The 13,864-nt window shown below is 44.2% G+C and overlaps 1 protein-coding gene across 1 annotated transcript in view; it reads left to right on the top strand.

The window, feature by feature from the left end:
- ADGRV1 (adhesion G protein-coupled receptor V1) overlaps positions 1–13,864 on the top strand; it is a 1,865,288-nt gene that overhangs the window by 323,487 nt on the left and 1,527,937 nt on the right. The window lies entirely within an intron of this gene.

Genomic DNA, 13,864 nt, shown 5'->3' on the forward strand with positions numbered 1-13,864 from the left:
ATGATGGCAGCGACTACACGGGGGGCGCAAGGAGCGAAGCTCGGGGCTGGAATACGTACGTGTACAGCGACACATAGCGCCACTAACACAGAGAGCGAATATATGCGTAAAGCCGTCCGGCCCCGTCCGCTGAAGCAGTATTCTTTGACCATAGCTCTAATAATTTTCATGTCTGTGTTCCTCTGTGTTGCTTCCTTGTTGTTATTATGAAATGATTGAAGGGGAAATTGTGCTAAAATTCAAAATGAATAAATACAAATCAGCAAGAAAATGAAGTTCTAACATAGAGCGTTTACTAGACACAAATGCCCTTAAGAACCATCCTGGTATTTTGATGATTGCCCAGAAGGTACACACTGGCCTGTTCACTAAAAAATTTAAAATTATGGGAAGAGATGCATGCCTCCACCAGGCCGTCCTTTTTTTAAATTTGCTGTTCACAAACATTTCCTGAAGTACACCTGGAAAGTTCCTCCATGCACAGGTTTCTAGGCCTACTTCTGGGAATGTCATGTGGCCTTTTATGAAGGCTTCTGGTCTCGTGAAGTTCTCATTGGTGAAGAAATCCTCACAGGAGAACTGTAACATCTTGTACTAACAAATGTTTTTTCTCTTTTGCCCTGTTGAGAAAATATTAGTCCCCATAGAGAAAGGCATCTTCTACACCCCACCAAACCTGGATGTGATCCGTTCCCCTTTCTGTCCTGGAAGAGGTATTACTTCAGTGTTGGCTGGGGTAAATCTCTGACCATTTCCAGGGTAGAAAGGACATTGAGTGGTGTTTTGGAATGACTGCAAATATTCATCTTTGTGGGTGTTCTCAAACGTTCAAAGCAAACTACGCCTTGGATGGCACACTTGAGACTTAATAGAAAGTCACTGTAGTAAATGCATAACACTTGCCTAAAATCTATTTGTGAATTCCTGGTAGGCACAAAAAAAAGATAAATTCAGTCATAAACTTAAATTTACGACCAATTTTGCCTTTGACAATTCACATGATAGATGCAAATAGTTACACATTTACAAGAGAGAAACTGGAAGAAAACACTGAAAACCTTCATTAAGGATTCTCTTTTTCAGTCCAAGTCATGTTAAAGATTAACCTTTCAAGAAGTATATGGGATGCAGGCCACAACCAGTTCTGTATCAAGTGATAATGTAATATTATTGATACTGGAATACTATAAAATATAAGAATGAAGTAAGAACATACTCCTAACATATTAGACTAATCACATTATACAACAGTAAAACAAAGGGGCTTAAATCATGTAGCGTCCTGCCAGCCCAGTACTCGCCAGTTACTAAGCCACACATGGAGAGTAGTTGTACATGTCTTTATTCTGCTGCGTGTAAATCAGAAATCAACTTTCTAAGCCTATCTTCCATGCATCCCTACAATGCCTACATCACAGGCCTATGGTGTACAGTGGGAACCAAAAGAGTTCCGCTGTTTCTTTATTTACAAGACACTACATCTTTCGCTTTGTTAAATAAAAAGTTTTAACTTTTCAAAATAGATAAATAACTAAATAGATGAATAACTACTCAAAGAAATACAGAGATGATTATAAAAATACAGGCAATTATAAGGCTTCAATTAATCATTGTGGTGCCTGAATCATGCGTCCTGATCGGGTCACTGGGAACCAGAAACGGACACATGTAGTGTGAGTTATCTGGACAGGTGAAATGAAGTCATCAACAGACACAGAGTCATCAACAGTCCGTATGGATCCAGTATCTATATTGACAGTGATGTTTGGGGAGCGATGGGCCACATGTTGAAAGTGGCCCATCACTCATAAGTGACTTCCCAGGATGCTGGGCAGTCACCCAAGCTCTTTAGTATTAGTGATGCTAAATGGTTCGGCCACAAAAGGAGCACCAGACTTTCTTTGTCTGTGTTTGACAAGCACTCAATCTCCTCTTGTAAAGATGATGTCTTTTACATGACATTGTCTGTCAGCATATATTTTCATCTTCTGTTTGAGACCAAAGTCCATAGTATGAATGTCTCCCTCTTTCTTGGTTCTGAAGTTGATCAATTAGGGCAGATTGGTTGTCATGGCTCTTCCAAACATGAGAGTTGCAGATCTTTCCCCTGTCATTGAGTAAAGGGGTCGAACAGTAAGCGCGAAGAGCAGTATTCAAAAAACCTTTGTGGTCGAGCTTCTCCATTGCAGCATGCTGAACAGCGTTCTTTAAAGTGCTCATAAACCATTCCACTAGACCGTTGGCCTTGGGCCCAAGAGGAGTGCTTTTTTAATGCTCTATATTGAGGTGATTTAGAAAGTCTTTGAATTCTTGACTATTTAAAGTTGGGCCATTGTCAGACTTCAAGATTGCAGGTACGGCCCATGAAGCAAAAATGCCATCCAAGTCTTGAATAACTTTTTCCTATGTAGTGGATGAAAGGTCTTCTACCATTGGAAAACTGGAGTATTCATCAAAAGTGACTAGAAGATGGTGTCCATTCTCACGAGGACCAAAGAAGTTAACAGCAATTCTCTCCCACATATGATGTGGCAATTCTGACATATTCAAAGGGTCCTGAATGACTTGAGATATAAGACAGTTGCATATATGAAAAGTCTTTAATTCTATTTGGAAACTAAATTCGGTCACGGTGAGCTCTATTCCTCGATGTTCTTCATTTGCGACGGTCATCACTTGTTGTCGTAGACTGAAGAATAACAATTTGTGTACCTTGCAGAATGTGGCCTTCTTGAGTCACTGAAAGTTCATCTCTTACCTTTTTGAACTTCAAGTACTCACTGTCATTAGTGAGAGGTCTAGAGTGCTGATTCCTAGAGTCATGAGCAGCAATGTATTTTAACTTTGACATGTCACTTTCTTGGCACATGACACTGACAATTTGTTCTAAAGACATGGCATCTGGTGTGCTCAATTTCACAATAAAATTGATTTAGGCCTCCGTTGTCTTAGATGAGGTACCAGTACACTGCAGCAACTCTCTTGAAAAATAATCAGCAGCTTTCTGATCTTTCCCTAGTCAATGGAGAATTGTATAGTTATATTCTTGCAACCTCAAACCCCAACGTTCAAGTCGAGGAGGCATTTTAGCTTTGGGATTGCCACTCCACTTCCCTCTATGATGCTCTTCTAGGAAAGCTAATACAAATTCCATACCAGTCTTGGCACTGCCTCAAAAGAGATATGTAATCCTTAAATGCTATGATATCTATCTTCAGCATGAGAAAATAAGCAAGTCCAAACGTTTTACAGCCATGATCTTGAGGTGCAGCTTGAGTCCCTGAGGCACAAGAAATACTGATCCAACCTTTGGGTATACCCATTCTAATGCCACTTAGAGTAACTCACTGAGAAAAAAAGAGTGATCGATGAAAATACCAGTGCTTATAACTTTGGACAGTTTTTTTCCCTTTCTATTTTTTTCTTGGTGCGTCACCCTTTGGAGCAATAACAGCAGTCAAAAACAAAGCTACCCAGAATCAGTGCTACTGGTTTAGATGAATTCAAGCATGCACACTCATCACTTGTTTCCACAGATCAGGCCCTGGCCATGGTACGTGATCCTTTGGTGGGCCTGAGGGGAGGAATAGAAAACAAGGCAAAGTAGCTTTACCGTCATCCAGAACAAGTTAAACAAGAACTGTTAATGGAAGGGTGTTCTGTACATAAAGGGGTATGCAAATATCTATTTCTGTACTTTCTGTTTCAAAGCTATTCCCTGTGAAGTTTTACCTTTGCATGTTTATTGTTTTTTCTCCCACTTTGCTACCCTCACACCCTCTCTACGGACATCATCAGCATATATTTCACATACATGACCTTTAGAGGTAAATATCCCTACATAAGGGTTCTAACCCGATGGAATGGCTTCCTGTGGCACTGGATAAATATTATTACACCAGATAGTAATATTTATTTCCAACTAAGCTTATGAATAAAGGCTTTGATACACTACTAAATTTGAGTTTGGAATAGAGGTATTTTTTCTACTCCACAAGTACCTAGAGGCCTAGAAAAATGTAGCACTTGACAACAACAAATGTAATTAGTGCGAGAAGAGGCAGAAAAGGATGACAGGAAGGTAAATAAGATTAATTTCATGAGAGTAGCAAATCATTGATGCAAAACTATAAATCCTTTAGATCTTCCTGTACATACATTAGACTGGACTGGAAACAGAACATTAAACAGTAAGCAAGAGAAAGTCAGAAGACAAGTCTTCGCCATCTTCACTCCCATGATTTGGAACAACCTCCCCTTCAGCATCAGATCTGTGTCACCAACCCCTCTGCAGTTCAGAAAGTATCTGAACACCCACCCCTTCATAGAGCACTATTTCTCAGTGTGGTAGAATTTACCAATTACAAAAATCCTGCTTCATTGTAACATTCCTGAAGCATAACTGAGGCTCCCACCCTTGTTCAGCTGTCTGGTGCTGGTGTTCCTTGCAAATATATAGAAATATACAATACAATACACAATAATCATATCACCAAAATATGCAAGAACCAGGCAAGAGAAATTCCCAATGTTTTGAGGGAGCACACCATTAAATATGCCAAGTCGGCTATAAATAAATTAAACAATAACGGAGATAGCATGCAATCTTGCCGGAGTGCACTAATTGTTCTGAAGTTGTCTGATTTGCCTCAGTAAGCAGCCTTCCTGCTAGGTTTTACCTGGTCCTAGGTGCCGCAATAGAATGCCTAAAAATGGGTTAGTACACATGGAGGGATTCCAAGTGCCCTCAGCTTTTTCCACGAGAAGGAATGATCCACAATCTGTGGCGGCTCCTCGTAGGAGTGCTGCAGGGCAGTGGGGTTGAGCGGGGTCAGGGCAGGGTGTGGGGTGGTAAACTCTGGAATGCGGCCCAATGGAGTTGTGTATATAAATAAATAAATTAAACAAATTACATTGCGTGCGCTGCAATGCCAAATCGGCGATGCAGCACGCAAAGTAAGTTGTTTTATTTATTTATTCATATACACAACTCCATTGCGCCACATCCCGGAATTCACTACCCCCAACCCTGCCCCTCCCCCGCCCCACCCCACCACCCCGCATTACTCCCTCGAGGGACCGCCACTGTCCACAATGTCTGCAGTTGTCATGAAGTCTACAAACAGAAAATACAAAGGGTCTATGTGTTTTTCTTCGCTGCTGTCATGCCTCAGATCCTAAGGACCATCATATCATGTGCTTTTGAGTACCCTGCTCTAAAGCTAAAGTAGTTTGTGACAAGATTTTGTACCTCCTTGGCTAAATGAGGAGCGGGGTGACATATTTCTACTAATTAAGTACTATATGTATATCCAAATTTGCACTAACAAGAGAGAAAAGCAACTCTGATCATCACTTATCAAACATATTTAGAAAATCATTCCAAACAGATTATGGGGTACAAGTTCTTGCAGACTGTAACTCGCAGGTTTCCCCATACAAGATCCTGGGACTAGGGTCTATCATTAATTAGCCAACATTATTGATTGTTCATACCTCATCAGTAACTCCACCTGATTGCTCTGTGGCCTACTTAGTAATTTATGCTATTTCAATAGATATATTGTCCCCCTCTTTCATTGCCGATGAAATTAATGGAAAAAAACTCTTTAAATTCCTTTTTCTGCTAAAAGTTCAATTAAATAATTTTTTTTTAAAATAAGCAAATTATTTGCTTTTAAAATGATAACATATTTACTTTCCAATTTGTTGTAACTTTTTAACAACAATATTTATATGTATAGTTAAATTAAAAGCCAAATGATTTCATTTATTAATTATTATTTCCTATTGGGTGTTATATTATTTCTCTGGTAGTGAGTAGTCATGCATGGAGCTAGGTTTACTCCAGAGCTGGGATGGAGCACTTTTACTACTGTTTTGTTACCTTTTGATCTGTAGTAACTTTAGAAGTGTAATTTGTGAATAGCAATGGTCTTAATCTGACTTTGGTGGGTGTTTCTATTAACATGTCCCTCCCCAAAAGTCTCCTTACCACTCCCTATGTTCCTTTTTATTCCTCTCTAAACTGTTACCTTTCAGTTGCAAGTATTTCCATTTTCCAGCCACTCCCTCTTATCCCTCTCACATTTACATGTACATCTTAAGCTTATGTGTGTGGAGTTCTGCACTTTTGCAGGCATCTCTGCATAAACATTATAGGAGAGGTGGGAAATTAGAAATAGATTACATATTTGTATGCGCTACAGATGTCAATATCGTCAGGATGGACTATATCAAGATACGATATTTGTTCTTAGACCTATTGAAGGGTTAACAAACATAATTGTAGTGTGATTCAGTCATGTCAGATATGAATGTAGTGCCACAGTTGAAAACATACAACACCGGGGTCAGACCAGACTTCAATTTTGATACACAGTTCACTTTCACGGATATATACAGATCCGTTGTTAAGTAAGGAATTTGCATCAACTGGAGTTAATACACCCAAATGCAGTCAGTGTTGTTGGGGTACATATTTGGTTGCTATGTGTTAGAAAGGGGATTTCTGGTTGGCGAAGGCTTGCGCCAAAGCCAGGCACACACCACCACTCTAGTCAAGGCAAGGGAGTTACACGCCAAAGATAAACCCTTGCTCACCCCCTTGGTAGCTTGGCACGAGCAGTCAGACTTATCCCGGAGACAATGTGTAAAGCATTTGCGCAAGCACACAGCAACAACATCCCAGGCACACTACAAAAGGAACTCCACACAAGGTTATATAAAAATAACTTTTGTATTCTCAAATCACATCAGAGAGTAATCACACAATATACATTTTGCCGACTGGCACAGGCACTATTCACAAGGGATTTTTTACCCAGGACAGGGCCACGTGGGCCACTGTCAGAATCAGCACTTAGCAGAAATTGGTACAAGTAAAAATAGATCATAAACCTACAACCAGTAACTACTGGTAATCACTGTACTCAGCCTCAACCTGTAACATAATCTACATTATGCCTAGTCACCTCAGGCGCGAATTACATCCTGCGCCAACCTCACCAGCATAAACACATTATGCAATCTTACTAGTCTAAACACATTAAACCTTACCTCCTAAGTATAACTGACATTAGGGGCGTAAATCACAGTGAAGTACAATCTCACTAGCATAACCACATGAAATGCAAAATACCCTCATAATCATAAACCACAGTTTAGAGGTATCAGATACAGGGTGCGCAAAACATACTATACACAATACATTTCCTAGCACCACATCACTCTAGCACATAAATCACATCAGGGCCTTGCGCCCTATTGCCATACCAACCCCCCTGGCCAACTGGCCATCCAAGAAGGGGCTCAAATGCCCTGTGCCCAGAGTGTCAGGGCGCGCTGCCAATGCAGCGCCAGTCAGGGGTGTGCCATCTGCGCAGACCTAAACGTTGCAGCTGTCCACTACTTGCTGACCAGCTGAGAACATTGAACTGGGGCCTTAACGCTGCAGCTGGCACTAAGTGCGGCGCAGCTGTGAAAGGCCAAAGTAGGGGCGAAGGGAGTGCGACTCACTCCTGGATCACAAAAAACAAGTCCCCTGAAAGGAAAACCTAAACGGTGCTGCTGCCCACTATTTGCTGGGCAGCTGTGAATCAAAACTGCGACATGGGCTCTCACTGGCCCTCGGGAATAACAAAGCGCCCAAAATGTGGGAGCCCTCTAGGCTCCAGGACAATACTGCGCACACTGGAGCCCTCTAGGCTCTAAACAAATAATGTGCATCTTGGGGAGCCGTTCTAGGCTCTGGAATAACTGTGCCTCTGTAAGCCATCTCGCTCTCAAAATAACTGGGGCCTCGGAGCCACGGGCTCTAAATACAGCAATGCCCCTGGGAGCCTTGTGGGCTCTAGCAACAAAGATGCGGAACGTCGGAGCGGCCCTTTGCCATCCGGGGCCGCTCGGGAAAACTGACACCCCTATGGTGCCTGGATGCGTAGCTGGGCACGGGCCCTTTAAACTACATGCTCCTACCGCGGGGCAGACCTCTGTTAAGCGGGACTGCCTGGAAGAGGAGTACCGGTCATGTCTCCCACCCGCCCTCACTCACCGGCTCGGGCAGGCTCTGGGGCGGCTTCATACAGCACGACGTGGGGTTTTCTCCTTTATTACAGGAGCCCTGCGCTGCTATCAGCGACCTTGGCCGCTGCTGCAGCACTTCACCCGGGCCCCCTCCTGGGACCCGGGGCTCTCTCTCCTCTCCGCCTGCTACTGCGGGGCTCTCCCCTCCATCAGGAGCCCCGCGACATCACACGGTGGTGTCACTTCTTTTTCCGTCCAGTGACCCCGCCCACAACCAGGCCGGCTGCGGACGGCGATGTCGGCAGAAATTCTCGGGGGCAAAATGAGGGGTGGGCACCCTCGAATTAAGGCTGTACAGCGAGGTGGGCACCCGTCAATTAAAAATAACAATAGGTGGCATAAGAGCGGAGTGGGTACCCGCGAAACCACAATAAATGCAGGGTGGGCACCCGCTCTAGGAGCAAAAGGGCAGGAGCGCTTCCCAGAAATCAAGATAAAACGCCCACGAGGCGCTGGGGGCCCAGCAATCACCAAAGGCCCCAGAAATGACTCCTACAGCAAGAAGGGTCCCAGCAGCACAGTCCTCATAGGTGAAGAGGGCAGGCGGGTTTCCAGAAAGAAGTCCTCCAGCAATCCAGGGGCTGGGCATGGCCAGGGTGGCAAGCCTTCCCCTGGGCCCCAGCAGCAGCACGCCCCTGGTAGATTCAAGTCAGGAAACAAGAACTTTTTCATGGGGACACAGCCACTCTTTTATACACCTAAATCCTTTGTTTCCAAAGGTGGAGGCAAGGGGCGAAGAGATGCAACTGGTTCCTGAGCACTTTGTTTTGCTCAGCCCCTCTGCCTATTCACAGGGTGGGTCAGGGACATCAGACACACCACAGGGGATGGAGCCAGCATTGTGGAGGGAAGGCCCAACCCTATTCAGGTCCCAGGTGCACTCCTCCCTCCCATCAACATGCAGATCTCTCCATTCACCACCGGGGCAGACCCATCCTGACTCCTGGAGCCAGGCACACCAGCCAGCTCCAGCCAATCACAAGCCAGACAGTCAATTCACATTCACTGCACAGACATGCCAGCTTCTAGAAGTGGCACTTCCACATTAGACACAATAAATCCGCGCACATCATCATCGCACAGCATTTAATCTCACGAGTTCGCACATCCCAAACTCGACCCTGCACTCCCCACACATCAGGAACTACCATGGACACACATATTCCCCATGCATTTCTATTGGAGGGCAGGCTACTCTCACCACACATGCACAGAGAGCGCACACACTTTACACCTAAACCACAGGGAAAAGTGCGCAAAGGCCTAAAATCACCAACACCAGGTTACAGAAACAGGCTAGGCAAATGCAAAAACTTTCAGGGTGAATCTGCCAAAAGGGCCAAGTCCAACACTATGTATTTCTGGATATGCATCAACAAATGCACTTCACAAAAGACAGCAAATTATTTACTAATGCACTCAGTGGCCACTTAATTCTGATCTGGCTGGCTACAGTAGTTACCAGCCCCAGTGAAATTATGAGAACGGGGAACAGTGCAGATCTTTTAATTTCACCCCTAGATTTCGGGTGAAGGTCTTTGACAAAATGAGAACTTACTGGGGGAATTAGACCTGAAATTAACAGTTTCCTTTGTAATTCCTAATTTTTACTGAACCATCAGGGTTCTACACATTATAGGCTAGATTGTTCAAGTCCAGTAAATCTGGGATGGATAAGTGCCAGGCCATTTATTGGGCCACTCGTAAAATTAGCCTACATGTTTTTTAAACACAGCCTACTTGAATTTGCACAAATACAGTAAATATATCCCATCCACAGCAATGGAAGATTAAAGAGGACATTTCAATATATGCAAATTTTATGCAAGAGTGTTTTTTGGTTCAGCCTAGGCAGCGCATGTGCTGTCTTTCAACATGCTGTATCTATGTCTGTGGTGTTTCACCACGCCCATCACCCACCCAACCATTCCTGCCCTGGAAACTGTCCCTGCTGCATGGATCCTTTCACTTTTGGCCATATGTTTTGTCTCAGCACACTCCTTTTTCATTAGGGTTAGCCTTTGTTGCAACTCAAATGCATTTCTTCTACTTTCGCCAAGGCCGTCCTGTTTGAGCCACTTAAGTAATATTACCTGGATGCGCTTCTCTGCACAAGCCCCCCTTGTTCTTCTCTCGCATTGTGTGCTTCTCTGTAACCCACGTGCTCCATGTGGCTTTGTTTCTGTGAAACCAAAGGGAAGACATGGCTTGGCAGTTCGGGCTGAACTGTTCCCATGAGGCACAGGGTCAGACTGATTTGCACATGGCCAGATCTGAACTGGGGTGGCGGAGTGAGCTAAAGAATGATGATGGATTAAACCCAGATCAGTTGACTGGGGTGAGTGCTTGCAATGTTCAACACTCCGTCCATCATCCCCTTTGGTTTTGCTTTGTTTCTGTGAAACCGACATCTGTATTGCCCTCTCTTGTGCCTGTGGCTCTCTGCCCCTTCTTGCCACTCTAATTTCCCTACTCCTCTGTTTCATCCATGTTTTTCTCCCTACCCTTGTGTTGCTTCAACCTTTGCCCCAACCGTAAAAGTGTAAACTGTTACTTGTTCAGCAAAACAACACCAACGAGATCACCCCAACCCGCGCTTAAACCATAATGAGAAAAGTTCTGATGTTCCCACTACTTCGTCTTTCAGTCGATGTTTGTATAACTGCTGTAATTAATATCCAATGGACCACCTCGGATAATGTGTGTTTTCAATTTATGTAGTGATCCTCTTTGTTGTAAAGAAGTTTAGCACCTTTGGAAAATATCCGCACTATATAGAATTTAATGAATAAATAAATAATTAAAATGTCTTTCTTTCGGCCCTCAGGCTTGGCCTCAGGGTGTACTGACTGATTCACTGCTCTTTGTGGGAGTATTGACGCTTCTTAGACCCCAACGTGCCCCCTTCCCGCAATAATATCAGTCACACTGCCCCCATCGTTTGAGCGCCCCCACCCCTGGGGTTCTGCTTTTCATATTTAATTTGTCTCTCTCCCTCCTATTCTCACCACTGTACAAACCATGTAATCTCCTCGTTAATCCCACCTGACCCCCACAACACACTGTGCCTGCCCCTCCAACCCCTCCTCACCCAGGACCATTATTTACGAGCACGCCCCACAGAGAGCTGTTTTCGCTAGCAGATGAGATCACCTCCCTCTACTGGGCAAGGGAGGGTAAAGGGCAAGTCTTCATTCATTCGGATGGGAGAATCTCAGCATGCACCAGGCTTCCAAGAATGGCATTTATCAGCCTTAACCGTCTGTATTACCTGAACGGAGAGCTATTTCTGTCCCGGGGGTGGAGGAGCATGGGCAATCTAGCTACTCTATCTATCAATCGATCTATATATAACTAGGGGCTGGGAGGGCAGTATATAATGGGTGACACCTTGAGTCTATCATCGAAGTTGGGCTTGGGAGAGGTCTGTAGAAACTTGGTTGTTTCACTCATCAGATCTGGTCTCACTGATTGGGATGTGGTTTCGCTGATTGAAATGTGGCCTCACCACTGTGGTCTAAATCACTGGAAGATGGTCTCACTCATTGGAAGGTGGTCTCACTCACTGGAAGGTGGTCACACTCACTGTGAGGTGGTCTCACTCACTGAATGGTGGGCTTACCCACTACATTTGTCCAACATATTGGAAGGTAGTCTCACACCTGAATGAGGTCTCACTCACTGGAGGGTGGATGCACTCACTGGATGGTGGCGTTACTCAGAACATTTGTCCAACACCTTGAAAGGCAGTCTCACTCCCTGGATGTGGTCTCACTCGCTGGAAGAGATCTCATTCAGAATAAGATATCCACCCAAATGGATATTATTTTGTTGGTCGTTCGTGGTCTCACTCCCTCAAAGGTGGTAACACATGCAGGAGAGTGGCTTCACTCATTGACTCTAAATCAAAGGTGGTCTACTATGTTGAAATGGGAACACAGTCAAATGCCTCCCCCGTTGTTTGACACTCCTCCGTGTTGAAATATGTGTATTCTAAATGTCAGGATTGGGTGCATTACCTGAACCATGTGGGTCTCAGTTCAGAGACAGAAGTGGCAGTGCGTGTAAGAACTAAGGTGCCTCAACGGATCTGTGTATGTGCCCTAAAGCGATAGGGTGGCAGAGGGATACTAGACTGAGGCAGCAGGACTGTGCCCGAGGGCTCAAGTGATATGAGGTGCATTGGTGGAGCTCTGTTTGAAAGACATCGGTGCTAAATCTATTATCTTCCACACTCTGCAATATCAGTTTTTCACTTTTCCTGTGCTGTATCTTCTGATGCCCCTAGGCATTGTGGGTGCTGTATAAAATCACAGCAGTAAATAAAGTGCCCAGGACTTGAAGGGCAGATGACGCTGCCGGACTGGCTGAAGGTGCACGGGTAGGTGGTCGGGTCACAACAGTGCCATTAAAGGGGATGCTCCAGATACAGGTTTGCTTTCTTTGACAGAGCTGCGATTGATCTACAAACTTGGTTAGTCACGGCGTAGAAAGCACATTGTGTGCCTTCCCAGAACATCTTTACAGCTACAAACAGCACATCTTTGTTTTAGTGGCTCAAAAGACTCCTGGGAAGATGCCAGAGCGGACAAAGGCCTAGTTTAATAGTATTGTTCAGTTGTACGTAATGTCTTCGTGGTCATACATAAGATAACAAAAATACTCATAACACTTTTTTATTATAACCTCCAACATGCTCTACAGCAGCAGCACTGCTCTACAACATGGCTTAGAAACATTGGAGACATTGGCAAAGCAAATAGCTCTAGCTAAACACTGATAAGGTCCCAAAGGCGAGACATATTGCATTGCAAATGCTTGTTATCTTCTGTAACTCAATGGTGGTCATCCATGAGTGAGTTGCCTTTTCAGTGCATTCCACCACTACAGTCGGCCTGACCTACGTTAGAGGTCGTTAAGCTATCGCTTGGAGATATCAAAATATTTCACACTCACTCGTTGTAATATAGCAGTATCTTAAGCAAGGTATGAAGCTGGGGTGTACCATGCACCGTAGATACACCATATATACAAATTCTGCCATTTCTGTGCAGACAGCTTGTGGATGCAGTCCCAAGTCATTAAAAAAAAAAAAGAAATGTCAATACAATGTTAACTTGTTTCTTAAGTTTGTTCATGAAGCACAGTGTGCAAAAAATGATCCTGCGAACTGTATGACAAGCTCAAATCTATATCTGGAGAAGTGTGGCTCACGGTGTAGAGCAGGCAGACCCGGAAGCTGAGGTCAGACCCGGGACCAGAGTTCAATTCCCGACGCGGCAGGGTCTTGAGCTCAAATGTCCACGGACTCGATAATTCTCGCTTCAGTGCCTGTTCTAATCATGGGTTCTCACTCTGCAACTCTGGGCATTAAGCTTGCTTAATCTCCACAACGGCCCCCTGCGGCGGGATGCCTGGCTTTCACCTTGGGGATGCCCTGTAGGGGCTATCTCACAGGGAAAAGCCAGGACGGGTTCCCAAGGCAAGCGCCGGGAAACCTCCGGGTAGCTGTGCGCTCAATAAATGTAATAATAATAATAATAATAATAATAGATCTACCTAACTTGTTTGTATTACCTTTCATAGACTGCCACTTATGTTTCTAACTCAACTAAATGGTTTACTGAGATTCATAATTTAGCTGAGGCTTTTCAACATCTTCTTAGATGTGGGAACTCAGGACACGCCTCTCAAGTATCCCCTAACAATAAGGCATAATAGAAACTCCTTGCCCTTACATAAAGAAAAAAAAATTCTGTTTAACTGGGTGCAAAATTTA

This window comes from Lissotriton vulgaris, chromosome 3_1 (genome assembly GCF_964263255.1).
Source record: "Lissotriton vulgaris chromosome 3_1, aLisVul1.2, whole genome shotgun sequence".
Taxonomy (NCBI): Eukaryota; Metazoa; Chordata; class Amphibia; order Caudata; family Salamandridae; genus Lissotriton; species Lissotriton vulgaris.